At 47.5% G+C, this 15,354-nt stretch overlaps 1 long non-coding RNA gene across 2 annotated transcripts in view; it reads right to left on the bottom strand.

Moving 5' to 3' along the window:
* LOC139060991 (uncharacterized) overlaps positions 1-14,314 on the bottom strand; it is a 343,869-nt gene extending 329,555 nt beyond the window's left edge. For both annotated transcript variants that reach the window (XR_011515126.1, XR_011515127.1), the window contains exon 1: positions 13,999-14,314. This is a non-coding gene — a long non-coding RNA (uncharacterized lncRNA). The remainder of the gene's footprint in view (positions 1-13,998) is intronic.
* Between the last annotated feature and the right edge of the window lie 1,040 nt (positions 14,315-15,354).

The following is a 15,354-nucleotide window of genomic DNA, read 5'->3' as shown; positions in this document are numbered from 1 at the left end:
AGGTAAGTGTGGGATCCACCGATGTATGGCCAAATTAAACTGAGCCTGTCTCTTTTTATTTTTATTTTTTTCTTCTATATCACAAAGTTTGGGCGAGGAGGGGGAGACAGCATACGAATGGTGTAGTAAGCGAGGGCCTGAAATTTGGCAGTCTCGCGGCCATGAGTTAGCATGAGAGCGCTTATTAGCCAGCTGCCTGCTTTACCAGCTGCCTGCCAGTGGTATACCTCACACTATATTTCAACCTAAGTTCTTTTATTTCTCTCCTCAATTGCTGTTAAGGCTGCTTTTTTTTAATGTTCCAGCGAGAAAACGCTCCTGCATATTCTGCGGTGTTCGCAAAATGGCAATTTGTAAACGCTGCCCGTCGGCTTTGCTCTTTAAGCCCAATGCGGCTTTGGCAGGCGTATCATGTAGTCGTGTTGGTGAAAGTCTCTTGGTACTAAATTATTATTATTATTATTATTATTATTATTATTATTATTATTATTATTATTATTATCTTTTCTACCCTTTTCTAACCAGGTTTTGAAAGGAAGCGTTTCCGAATGCAATATAGAGGAAAAAGTTTCTATCCCCGGAGGAATGATGGTTGGACGAACATGCTTAACAGTAACTGGGAACAGAAAACAATGTGCCTATGAATGCAGCAGAAACCTCTTTGCTGGAGGCAGTGAAAATAAAATCCATAATAAAGTGAGTCTTAATAAAGTGACAGCCTTTACCAACCTCCTTCCAGAAGCCCTAACGGCTGAGCTGATGGTGCATTTATCACACGTGATGGCATAACTATTTCAAGAATTGAATAATCGAAGTTGTAGTATCTCTCTTAGAAATAGACAGTTTGCATACCGAAACATGAGCAACCATTAGACAAGCAACCATGAGACCCCCTCTAAAGAAGGACAAAAAAGGTTATCACGCCGCTTATCCTTCACACGTGAGCTCCATACATATGTAGCAAACAGGTGATGGAACGCTTGAATCTGATGCCGCTAGCAGTGGAATACCCGCAGGATATACATTGAGTCGTCCTGCTTGGAACATATTGCAAGCTTCCTCGCAGCGAAATATGCACAACTGCCACCCCTGCCGGTGGTTCTACCTAGCGTTGTACTTCTGCAACCTCCACTGATCAGTGGGGAAGGGCTGCATTTGTTTTCTGTCCACCACACCTACGAGGAATCTCGGGGCAGCATAACTTTGTGACAGTTTTCTCTGAAATCCCGTTTGTTGAATAAAGGCACATCGGAACGCGACATGAGCCTAAATATACCGGAAGTTAGCGTGGCTGCTGTGTACTGCCTCCGTGGGCCAGAATCCGGCGCGAGGAATTTGCGCGAATTTGGGAAACAGGAGCCCCTGTAGAAGAGCCGCTTCGCAGACAGAGGTAGAGAGATAATTTATTTGAAACAAGGCGGAGATGTCGTCCTGAGGTAACGCACTCAAGTCTGCTACTCTGCACAGGGGGGAGGGGGAACGGGGGGAACGGCGAAATAAAGGTGAGGTGAGGGATGAAGATGACATCGAAAGAGGGATGCGCCACGGTGAAAGCAAGCTCAACATTCTGATGATCAACCTTCAGGAATCTCAACAATGAAGCCACTATCAGCACCAAGCCTCACAGACTTCGTGCTGATGTCAAGGAACGGCCGCGTCCAAGGGATGCTTCGGACTCCGTAGTCGAACCGGGCACGGGGTCTCAGGGTCACGTACTTGCCTGGCGCCGCGTAACAAAGTTGCGGAAGGTGGAATTGCGCGCTGTGTCAATAATGAAAATGAGACGCTGGCGTCACGTGAAATCTTCAATGATCATTAGCTTGGCATATTGTTTATTGCTAAGATCAGCGCACATTTATATAAAAGACCTACTCTCTGTGTCAAATCCTTGCAGCCGTACTCCTAATTCGCGACGTTGCGACGCATCGAGAAACTTAAATTAAAAAATATCATTCAGGAATGTAGTTCTAGGATGCTGTTTGCTTTGGAGAATATACTAGCGTATAGGATTAGTGACCTTGGCTCCAAGGACAGTAGGGTCGACGTAAGTGCTCTTTTTAGACGGAGATACTGATGTAACCGATTATTGTTTAGGTCGTTCTTTACTATGGGATAATGAGCCTACGGTGGCACCTTTAAATGTTTTCCGCACTGCAGCACTACACACGAAATCTGAAAGAACAAGGCGGCTCTGCAGAACATTTTAAGGCTGATCTCATCCCCACTTACACGCAAGAGTACCTGTCATTGTTGTTTTTCATTTTCACGTGAGAACAGCAAACAATTTTTATTTGATCCTACCTGAGGAGCTCGGCGAAGTGGTACGATCGAGCGAAATGGTGCGTAAGTTTAGAATTAGGGAAAGGCAGCGACTGAAAAAACAGTGTAGACTGCGCTTAACCAGTTTGGCGAATAAAGCAGCTCAGAGAAGCGCAAGGTTGCACGGTTCTAATGCGGTGGTTCTGACTGCTTTGTTTCACGAGGTCACGATAATGAGGAATGGAAACGAGCGGCTCGGACTCACCCTCTGGTACGGTGGCCCGGACGAACGAGACTGAAACGTACGCGGGCGAGGTGAGTATGGGGTTGCACGGTGTGCGGCCAAATTAAAGTGATGTCATTTCTTTCTATTTTTAATCTTATTTTACATCAGAACATTTGGGGGTTGGGGGTCGAAGAAAGCATATGAATGGTGTAGCCATTGAGGGCCTCAAATTTGGCAGTCTCACAGCCATGAGTAAGTATCAGAAGACTTATCACCCCACTGCCTGCTTCCCAGCTGCGTATACGCACCAGTGCATGACAGACCTGCCAAAGACGCATTGGGCTTGAATAGCAAAGCCAACGGGCCGCGTTTACAAACTGCAATTTCGCGGACACCACAGAACACGCAGGAACATTTTCTCACAGTAACATTCAAAAGAAAAAAGATTCCTAAAAAATGAGGAGATAAATAAAAAAAGAAGACGTAGCTGACGCTGAAATGTAGGTACGCACAGTAAAGCAACCGTTGGCAGTCAGCGCAACATCCTGCGTTTCTTCCGTCTGTCCGTGTTTCAGTGATATCATTCTACCATGCAGATGTATGTATCACAGAAGTTGAGGAAACTGTTGCTTGCCTAGCTAAAGAGAAAACTCCTGCGCCTGATGCCTTGGATCCACGCCAGCACTTGCTTGCAGACAGCGGAAAAATGCCCCATAAACGAATCATATGGCGCGCGAGGAGACACGCGATGTGACATGCGCGCCGCTATAGCGTTGATACGTACAAACTTTGCATTGCGGTTCCTTTATATTTCTCCAGGTGTCCCGACACGTAGCAAATGCACATAGCGGTTGCATGCAGCAGGTAGCTTAACCTGGTTAACTCAAGCAGGCAGGCGACAGTTTGTCACCACCCGGCTTCGAGGCTAATGCCGATAAGCCATCATTATAATCATCATCAACAACAACAGCAACAGCTGACAAATACCACGTCAAGAGGTCAACGCACGTGTCACGTGCACCACGTTGTCTGTATACCTGTGTTTACTGTTTCGCACGCGTTATGGCGCCTCCTCCAAAGGCACGTACCGCAGCTCAAGAAGCGAATCGTAAAGCTACACGCGCGGCTACAAACAGGCAACACCGGGCTCAGCAGACCGCGGTGCAGTGAGCAGAAAAAGTCTCAGCAAAAGCCGCAGATCGACATCGACGCCGGGAGGACAGTTGAAATTCTTCCATTCAAAACGAAGCAAAGAAACTTCGCCGCGAAGACCCTGTAGTGCGTGGTGCCAAAAATGTAGCTGCAATGGAGCCGTTCCTCCAGATAACGCTGTTACTGTGCCGAGTGGGCCGTGCTGGCCTGTGACTTTTTTGTCATCACTTATGATCGTCGTCATCATAGTCATCACATACCTTGTGGTCTAGGGGCACATGCCCAATAACCCCAGGGTCGCACACCCTGTGACACATACCAAGGAGTCCTAGCGGGACTTATATTTAGATTGCACGATCTCCGGGAATAGCCCATCAAAAACGTAGGAAACTTGTGTACCCGATACGGAATAGTGAAGACAACGCGCCAAGAAAGATATCGTCTTTCATAAATTTCTGAAGTAAGAATAAGCCTCTCAAACAAATACTTAAATATCAGCCTGTTTAGAGAAAGTTTGTTTCAACAAGAGACAATGCGAACACAATACGGCACAATTCCACCAGGACGAAAACACACACTGAAAACGAAGCATTGTGCACACGGCACGTTTTCAAAGTAGTGCCCCAGTCCTCACGCACTGACATATAACGACGTAGACCCGCGGAAAGGCGCAGTTACACAGTAAACGTTGACAAGAGTAATTGACTTCCATTCCTCTGGGCGAATTGATGATGAATGTAGCTTGGGTATCAGCAGAAAACGACCGTCGCGAAAACTAGGCAGGAATTAAAAGTTCACAAAGCAACGGCTGATAACAGACATGAAAGTGGCACCATTATCTACCCTGAAGGTTAGATAAAACTCAACGGGTAACCCGTCTGACACCGGGCCGAGCCGCGCTTCATGGAAGATAATGCTGCCTTCACCTCGTCACCTGACGGTCATGCACAAGGACGTTCAACGACCTCAGATGAAAACTGAGGCAGCCTACTAAGCATGTCGACGTTAACATGATCTATTCGCATAGCCGTACGCGCCATGTCTGCGAAATTGGTTACAAAGGGCGAATAATTACGCGCGGGAGGTGGCGTTTTATTTTTAAGGCGAAACTTTCTCTTCCGCTTCGTTCGACGTTGGGGCTACTGTTGCTGTTTCCATGAGCCTTGCGTCGGGAGGTGGTTCAGAGCGTGTATTTACAGGGCAAAAGCGTTGCAGAGAGTGAAGTTGACGCGAGAAACTCGTTTGGACTTTTCCATCGCGTCGCATGTCCACAATACCCCCCGGAGATCCCTGGGCATCGCCACATTTGCTTCTTGACGGCTGTAATTATCTGTTGCCCAACTCAAAAGCACTGCAGAAACTGCAGCGCTTACCTTTCTAGGAAGGTGCAAATCCAGAGGGGACGTGGATAGAACTGTAGAAAGGAGGGGCAAAGAGGACGCCAAAGAACCAACGCAGTCGCTGAAGAACTGAATAACAATATTGTCAGTTTTGCAGTTCCCATACATACAAGGGAAAAGAAGAAATAAGGAGGCAGGGAAACAGCGGGGACAGGCAAACTGAAGGTGCGGTCCGGTACGCGACTGCTGAAAAATAAACACCGGGCAAATTTGTCAAGCGAACACACTGATGATGATGCTGATGACGATGCTGCATCTGCTGCTGCTGCTGCTGCTGCTGCTGCTGATGATGATGATGATGATGATGTATGAGGTTTTATGGCGCAAGGGCCAAGTATGGCCAAAGAGCGCCACGTCTGTGGTAATGAGTTTGCAGTGTAATTATGATTACTATGAAGTTGGTGTGACATGGCTGTAAAGGGGCCTTAAAAATATACGCTCTAAAGTGCGTAAAATCTCTATAATAAGATTATGACGATGCCATATGACTTGTACTATGAACATTTAGATGCACTTAAAAAGAATGATGCGATAGGTAAAATATATCAGATTATAAGAAATACTAGAGCACTACTGCCTCCTTAGAGCCCTTGAAAAACAAGGGCCTGGAGGCATGTGCTATGCAAAACTGTTATCGCAGTGGCATCCTCTGGAGCGAGGATGCTCTACGAATTTAAAAGGGCATATAACCTGTAGTACGACATCATTTAAATAGTTGAGGACTGCCTTGGTGTCAAAAAGCGGTTCTTTACCAAGAAACATAGCCGGGTGTAGAGGGATGTAATATTGGTAAGCAAGCGGAAAATGTTTCTTTCTCTCCGTTTCGGCTTCCCGACACTCCAGGAGCACGTGGAGGACGGTAAGGCTCTCACCGCATCTACCACAGGTTGGAGGTTCACTTCCAGTAAGCAGATATTTATGGGTGCCAAATGCGTGTCCTATTCTGAGGCGACAGAATAGGACATCTGTTCGCCGAGATCTTGTTGGGGAGGGCCAAAAACCTAACCGTGGCTTTATAACGCGCAGTTTATTATTTATTTCTGCGTCCCACATGCGTTGCCAGTGGTTTCGCAGTTTCTTTCGTATGTAAGGTTTCAGATCTGTGAGAGGCACCAAAGCAGTATTATTAACAGCAGGGGGTGCAATTGACGTAGCCATCTGGTCTGCCAGAACGTTACCTTCGAATCCCCTGTGGCCATGTACCCAGCATATGACGATATGCTGGCTAGATAGATAAACTTTGTACAGGTCGGAATAGACCTCAGTAAGTACAGGATTTTTAAGGTTGTAGGGTGACATGAAGGCCTTCACCACACTTAGGGAGTCTGTATATATTACGTCTTTTCGGAGTTTTGAGGCCTCTGCCGTAAAGATACTTGTTTCTGGATGTAATACATCGGATTCCGAAAAAGATGGACCGACGGCTGCATAGGATACTTCGGCAAAGCGAATACACTGACGCAAGGCGCCATGACGCAAGGCTGAATTAAAACGCCGTAGTGTCGCGGCCACACGTCAGATCAGCACCTCTGTGGCCGCCGCGGTAGCATGACGACTATGGCCGCGCTCGAGATCGCCGGTTTGATGCCGATCATGGCAGCCGCATTTCGACGGGAGCGAGAAACAAAAAGCGCTGGTGCACTTAGATTTCGGCGCGCATTAAAGCACACCAGGGTTCCAAATTAATCCGGAGTCCGCCACTATGAGGTGGCTCACAATCCAATCGTAGTTTTTGCACGTACAATCCAATAATTCGAATAAATTTTAACATTTCTGCCACCAAGCGATGCGCCATATTAGTCAGTGAAAATGCTCAATCACCCCTCTGAGATTGTGAACACTGGCGTACAACGACGCCTCAAGCAAACACATCTGTCGGTATGTTCTGTTTACTAAGCAGACAAATAGCTGCGGTGCACGCAAGGTAACGTTTAGCATTAACTCACCACTCACGTATTGTACTATAAACGCCCAAATATAACACATTTGGCGTCAACGACACGGCTAATTATCGTCAACAAAAGCAAGCAGCATAGAAACTTCGCTTACACTGACTCCCACAGTGCGTAAGATCGGCATATCTTTTTTTTATTTACAAGCAAAAGCTTTCTTCGCGATGCTAAGGAAGCTCAACAGCGCCATCTGCAGCCCAGATAAGTCCAACACGAGGGACCATAGTGGCTATTGCGTTTTATACTGCTGGGGAAGAAGTCGCGTGCTCAACTCCCAGCCTCTCAGGCCACATTCTGATGGGGCCAAAATGCGAAAAGAAGTACATTGACGTGTAATAATTCACCAGTTAAAGAACTTCACTTGGTCAAAGTTAATCCGTAAGAGCCCTCCAGTACACGGGGTTCCCCATGATCGACTGCGCAGTTTCAGAAACCCAACAATCCTTGCTAAGTAGGGAGGCTTCCGACAAGACACGGAGCACGATCCAGATACATTCTAAATGACAAAAAAAGATCTCAATATCCGTGAGGAGCTTATCGACACGAGCGCCACACTTCGGCAACAGCAATTACATCGGTCTAGCCTATTCACTTCGTGGTTTGAAAATGCAGGTGCATAAAACGCGGACACAACAGCAGCGAAAAAGACGACTCAGAAGTGGACTATCAAGTGAAAAGTCGGGAAGCGGCAAGAGAAACGAAAAATGAAAGACATCTACAAAAAAACTGCAAGCGCACGACTCAGTGGAAGACAGCGACAACACTTCAAGCAGGGGAGCGCGGTGCGCCCGCAAGAAATAGGCAAGTTATTGATCTTTATGTGTAAAGAAGATAGGCGGCTGGCAATCATTGGTACAACAATTGTCTGGAAAGGTTCTGTACTAATGCGTTGGCAGGGAACCTTGTCGCCGGCGTGACGTTCTATAACGCTCCCGTAAATTCTTGCACGAGGGCGGTGTGGATTTGAAATGGTTGAAGAGTCCTTGCTGTCACTCACCATTTACGTCCTCATCATTAACACTTTCTATCTTTCTCTCTCTCTCTCTTCACTCCCATTTCCCCTCCCCAAAAGCTGAGTAGCAGGTCATAAGTTCGATTCAGGCCTACCTGCACGCTTTTCTATCATAATAAATGTATCTCTCCCTCTTTTTGTGCCCTTGGCATCGACTCACGCTGGATATATCGTTGACGTGACCACGCAACCATAAATCACTGTAATTTGACGCCCAGAGCTCTGGTGTTTCGATCCAAAGACTTCAAAACCGCATCATTCAATTATGTTTTTTTTTTCACTTTCCCTCCCGCAATCGGTATACGCCCCTGTCATTCTCGTATCATGAGGGGAGACACGCAGTTATCGGAGCAGCTACTTGAGCGGTTGTGGAAGTGGCATATGGCCTGTGTACTTCAAATTGCAGCGACACATATAGCTTTTGCATTTTTTTTTATTAGGGAAGCCCCAGTGATAGAAAATGGAAGAGCTGCTATAGTAACACTCACATACCTTTGGCGTATCTCTAAGCTATCGTTTTACAGATCCGCGCGAAATAATGCGCATTATTTATTAGCCTCAACGTCGCTGGGTTATTATGAAATCGCGCGTGTGCGCAAGTATATATGTGTGTACTTTTGAAAAATAAAAACTTGTCGGGAGACAGCGCTTGTCTTGCCTCTCGCCATCACACACACACACACACACACACACACACACACACACACGCGCGCACACACACACACACGCACACACACGCACACACACGCACACACACGCACACACACGCACACACACGCACACACACGCACACACACGCACACACACGCACACACACGCACACACACGCACACACACGCACACACACGCACACACACGCACACACGCACACACGCACACACACACACGCGCGCACACACACACACACACACACACACACACACACACACACACACACACACACACACACACACACACACACACGTTTCGTGTTGTTCACGTAAAGAATACGATCGAGCCAAGTGCCAGTCAACACAGAACGCCGTTGCTTTATTTGCTCAACTATATATACGTTGTGGGTAGGAGAGGGAACACGTTTAAGATAGCTTTCGAGGGCATGGTTCGTTGGTTCGATCGTTAGTGGGCATGCGCAATAATGCCGAGTTGAACATGATGTGTATGTCTTTATAAAACACGATACATCCTCTTTTCTGTATGAACACGAAAGTGAAAATATTATCGAAAGGTATTACGAGGGGTTACGAACATTGCTTAAAATTGCTGCCGTATTGGAGGCGCTGTGGCGGTCTTCTTTGCCGTGTTGATCTCCTCAAAAGCGGACTTGTCTCATTTGATATCGCCGGTGCACCTCCGTTTGACGACGTATGTTCGTTTACAATGCCGTCGTTGTCGCTTTCGTCGTCAGTGGAATCTCCGGTGGATGACTCCATGCTGAAAGGTTCGGCTGTCGCAAGAAGGTGCTGCCGGTTCCGACGCAGAATTTTGCCGTCTTCTGTCTCTACTCGGTAGGACCTTGGTTGCTCGGCTCGCATCACTCTGGCTTTGGTATCCCATCGGTCTCCGCGCACTCGCACGACTTGTCCTTTCCGTAAAGGAGCCAGGGAGCGTCTCGGCTGTTCCGTCTGTCGATGCTTCCACACAGACTTGCTGGGTACTTCCGCAAAATCCGGCAATGGCGTTCGAAGCCGTCGACCAAATAGCAGTTCACCCGGCGATCTGCCGTCTTCCAGCGGACATGACCTGTAACTGAGCAATCCGAGCCAGAAGTCCTCTCTTCCTTCGGTTGTCTTTTTAAGGATTCTTTTTACCACCTGAACCCCTTTCTCGGCCAAGCCATTTGAGCGTGGAAACCGCGGGCTTGAAGTGACATGCTTGAAATCGTATCTTTCTGAAAAGAGCAGAAACTCGCGGCTGGAGAATTGCGGTCCGTTGTCAGTGCACACTTCTTTTGGTATGCCGTGTCTAGCAAATATTGCGCTTAGTTTATCAATTACACCGGCTGCTGACGTGTCCTGCAACTGCTCAACCTCGGGAAAATTGGACAACGCATCATACGCACAAAGATACGATTTTCCAGCGTACTGGAAGATGTCAACACCAATCCTACACCAGGCATGCGTAGGCACTGGGCGGATAAGAAGGGGTTCGCTGTGTTGCTTGTAAGCGTGCTTCTGGCATACTGAGCATTTTTTAATCACATTTTCGACATCAGTGTTCATACCGGGCCAGAAAACCAAACGACGCGCACGTTCTTTGCACTTATTTAGTCCCATGTGGCCTTCATGGATTCTTCTTAACATTTCTTGGCGCATGCTGGTTGGCACCACGACCTTGCACCCTTTTAGTAGCACCCCGCTTACGGCTGACAGTTCACTTTCGAAATGCTTAAGCCGTCCCTGCACAGGTTGGTTCTTCTGAAGGCACGTGACGACACTATGCAAGTAGCTGTCATTTCGCGTTTCTTTTGATAGGCGCTCTAACGTGGCATCGCTTACAAGTGACGATACAACACCTACGGCGTGAATCTCGATGTCTTCTTCTGCTTCATCCTTTTGCGGTTTTCCTACAGAGGCACGCGACAGCAGGTCTGGCAGCACGAACTGCTTTCCTGGAACAAAATGCAGAGTGAAATTGTATTTTAGTAAACGTAGAAAGAAACGCTGCAGCCTCGGGGGCATGTCAGCAATTGCCTTTTGCGAAATATTGATCAGGGGGCAGTGGTCTGTTTCGAGGATGACCGTGCGTCCATACACAAAATGGTGAAATTTCTCGCACCCGTATACCACAGCCAACGCCTCCTTCTCAATCTGTGAATATCGTTTTTGAGTTTCGGTAAGTACTCGCGAAGCATACGCAACAGGTTTCCAAGCGTCCCCGTAACGCTGTAGCAATGCTGAGCCGATGCCATTTTGCGATGCATCCGAAGCTATTTTAGTGTCACGCATCGGGTCGAAGATAGCCAGAACTGGCTGGCTACTTAAGGATGCACAGATATGGTTCCATTCTGTGGCATGGTTATCCGTCCAATCGAAAACACTGTCTTTTCTTATCAGGTCTCGGAGTAACTTAGTTTTTTCTGCGAGGGCCGGTACAAACTTAGCGAAATAGTTGACGACACCTAGCATTCTATGAACTCCTTTCTTGTCCCTCGGTGGTGGTAGATGTAGAACTGATTCGACAGAATCAGGGCTTGGCCGTATGCAGTTTTCGGAAATAACATCGCCAAGAAAAGAAATTTCTGGCACGCCAATTTCACATTTTGAAGCATTGAATGTTAACCCCGCCTTACGCGCGGACTGAAGGACAGCTCGTAGCCTTTCGTCGTGCTCTTTTCTTGAAGAGCCCCATACTAGGATGTCGTCGACGTACACACATACACCAGGAATTCCGTCAAAGATCTCGTTCATGTACCTTTGAAATACTTCGGATGCTGACGCTATGCCGAAAGGAAGCCTGAGGAAACGATAACGCCCAAACGGGGTCGAAAACGTGCAGATTCTGGATGTTTCTTCATGTAACGGTATTTGATGAAATCCAGATTTGGCGTCTAGTCGTGAAAAATATCGTGCTCCCGCAAGCTCGGCTTCTATGTCATCGCGACGAGGCATCTGTAAGTGCTCCCGCTTGAGACCTTCATTAATTTTCCTAGGATCCATGCATATACGTAGCTGACCGTCCTTCTTCTTGACGATAACTAACGGACTTACCCAGTCTGTTGGCTCTTCCACCTTGGCAATGATGCCTGCCTTGAGCATCCCGTCGAGTTCAGCCCGCAGTGGTTTCAGCAGCGCCAGGGGTACTCGTCTAGCCATCTGGACCGTCGGTACGGCGTCTTGTCGCAACACCATTTTGTGCAGCCGCTGAAGGCATCCGGTGCCGGTGAAGACGTCGTTGTATTCCTGCATGAACTCTGTAGTTCCCTTTGTCGTCATTGCATCAACCGACCTAACGAAGAGCCCCAGGCGCTCGCTTGCTTCGAGACCAATAATCGCGCGCCCCTTCTTTACAAGGAAGAAGTCGACTTCAGTCGCCGTCTTGCCAACTGTGACCTTCAATCTGGCTACCCCGAAGTGCTTGATGATTCCTCCCCCATAGGAGCGTAGCACTGCATTACTTTCTCTTATTTGTGCCGCGGGCTGTAATGTGCGGTACATACCATACGGCAGAAGGCTCGCTTGTGCGCCGGTGTCCACTTTCAAGTTGATGTGCTTGCTGCCGACTAGTGCTTCTGCTACCCAGTCACGATGGCTTTTGACAGTATCTACCGATACGTCGAGAATCGTAAAGTCTTCGTCAGCATTGACTTCTGCCACTTGCCTGTTGCTCTTGCATTGCACAGCAAAATGGTTCTTGCGTCCGCATCGTCTACAGGTGCGCCCAAACGCCGGACAATTCCTCACGCCGTGCTCCCGACCACACCTACTGCATTTAAATACTGGGGATGCAACAGTTTCCTTTGGCCTTGCTTGGATATGGTCAACTTGGCGCTGTTCGCGTGCCCAAAGTTGATTTTGTGCATCTGACAACTCGGCGGATTTGCACACCTGCTCAGCTTTCGTCAGTGTCAATTCCTTGTCTCTCAGCAGCTTCTGGCGAACTTTGTCGTCGCTCGTTCCAAATACAATTTGGTCACGGATCATTGAATTTTCCATTACGCCGAAGTTGCACGATTTCGCCAGGTGCCTCAGGTCCCTTGCGAATGGTTCAAAGGGCTCACCTTCTGCTTGGACTCGTCGTCGAAATAGGTACCGCTCATGTATTTCATTCACCTGCGCTGCGCAGTACTCATCGAATTTCTTGATGACGGTCGCATAGTCCATTCTTTCGGCGTCTTCAGTGAAAGTGAAGTTGTTGTAGATTTCCAACACATCTTCACCTCCCAAACTGAGCAGTAAGGCAGTCTTCGTGCTATCATCCCGAGGCTTGTCTCTTGGCACCGAGGCTGCTAGGAAAAGCTCGAATTTTTGCTTAAAAAGCTTCCATTGTTTGGCAATGTCGCCACTCAGGCGTAACGGTTCAGGAGGCTTTAAGAATTCCATCACGGGTGGCGGCGCACTTCTGACACCATGTTTCGTGTTGTTCACGTAAAGAATACGATCTAGCCAAGTGCCAGTCAACACAGAACGCCGTTGCTTTATTTGCTCAACTATATATACGTTGTGGGTAGGAGAGGGAACACGTTTAAGATAGCTTTCGAGGGCATGGTTCGTTGGTTCGATCGTTAGTGGGCATGCGCAATAATGCCTAGTTTAACATGATGTGTATGTCTTTATAAAACACGATACAACACACACACACACACACACACACACACACACACACACACACACACACACACTTTTTTTTATTTTGTCGACCTTTGTCTCGTTTCGTACTGTTCACCAGGATCGGCCCTGGTCGAAACGAAAGGAAAAAAATTAATTTCTGTGGTTTTACTCGCCAAAACCACGATTGTGATTATGAGGAACGCCGTAGTGGGGAATTCCCGTTTATTTTGATCGCCTGGATTTCCTTAACCGGCACCCATTGCACGGTACATGGGTGTTTCTGCCATTTCGGCCCCCTTCGAAATTTGGTGTAGCGCCCTTTGTTGTAGCGCTTAGCAGGGCTACACCGAACCCACGAAGCCACCAAGGCGGGTCGTAACGAGACAGGATCTAAGGTTTGAACGCCGGAGTTTACTGAATCAGTTGGCATGTCATTGTCGTCCTGCCGTCCCCTCGGCGTTGTCCCTTCTGCCTCGACCCCCCCCCGCCCCCACCGCCCCCGTGACACTTTGCATACACCAAACGATACTCGATGAACCACTACCAAAAACATTATTCCCATGATGCTCAGGATCTGCATATATAGTTATTGACAAAGAACAGTTATTATCGGCAGAGCTACCCCTAACCCAGTCACCGTGGTTGACATAACAATTGAACTACGGCAAGAAAAGTCACAGCCTCTTCTGTTGCACTTCCAGATGACAAGGAAGATGGAAAAACAACTTACATAATGGTATGCCGTCTCCTGTGCAGCAAACGTGCGGAACGAGGAACAAAACCACTTGAATTTCCGGGTGTCGCCGTTGTATCCACTACACCAATTTTTCAAGGCTGGCTGAAGTACTGTGCGTCATGGCTTCTGGCAACAGTGTCCGTTCCGTGTGCAAAAATTATGAGTGCGGGTAACGCACGAATCCTGGCAGACAAACGGATTACTTTCTGATAACAAAAAATGGTCGCGCAGTAAACAAATTCCGATAAAACAGTACGGGTTGTATCAAAGTGGAGTAAAAAAAAGTCTACTACCTAACTATCGAAGTTATCCAAGAATGTAGATGTTGCGAAACAAAAAAAGAATAAAAGTGAGTAGTGAACATAATACTGCCGCGGGATTTGCTCGCTTCACGTTTTATTGCGACTGCAATTTGATATGAACAATAAAGATTGGATTCTCACCGTCGTTGTCGGTGTCACCGTGAGTTTAGGCATTACCTTTTTTTCGCACCGGCTTCTACACGTATATCAATAGTCGCAGTTTCACTTACGCGCGAAACAGGCGTTCGATGTTATCGCACTGCGACTGTTATCCCACGGGTGCACATTGACGCTATTGCGGTGCGAACATGTCATTGTCCAACGTATGCCGTTCTACGTCCACTACGTGAAAAAGCAATAGTTTATTGCACTGAAAAACGCTCTTAAAAACCACAAAAATAAAACAAGAAAACAAAGTAGAAGCCATCAGACGATTTTCTTATAAGCGTTTTCAAATACTTTACGCCGATCACAGAAATCAAATGGACACACTAGCGACACGTGCGATGCATGCATGCTGACGTCACTAGCGGTGTTTGGTCATGACAGCACAAATCATTGTCTACATGTTACGGTAGACGACACGCCAATGAGACGGGCGAGGTGATAGCTGCACGACAACTACGGAAACGTGACTATAGCGTACTAGAACATACATGGCCCGCCGTGGTTGAGTAGTGGCTTTGGGAGTTGCGCTGCACGACAAGCACGATGTCACGGGATCGAATCCCGGTCGCGGCGGCCGCATTTCGATGGGAGCGAAGCGGAAAAACACCCGTGTACACAGATTTAGATCCACGTTAAATAACCCCAGGCAGTTACAATTAATCTGGAGTCCCCCACTACGGCGTACCTCATAATCAGATCGTGGCTTTGGCACGTAAAACTCCGTAATTTAGTTTTAAGATATACATATGCCTATAGTGTTCTCGTATTCTATAGAATGCTAGACAATATAGAATTTCTAGTACACTTCAACATGACTACCAAGACGGCATGACGACACGTGACAACGACCGCAAACTTGCACTTCCTTACTCGCGCCTTC

Source organism: Dermacentor albipictus, chromosome 6 (assembly GCF_038994185.2).
Source record: "Dermacentor albipictus isolate Rhodes 1998 colony chromosome 6, USDA_Dalb.pri_finalv2, whole genome shotgun sequence".
Taxonomy (NCBI): Eukaryota; Metazoa; Arthropoda; class Arachnida; order Ixodida; family Ixodidae; genus Dermacentor; species Dermacentor albipictus.
This window is presented reverse-complemented; position numbering and strand designations above follow the sequence as displayed.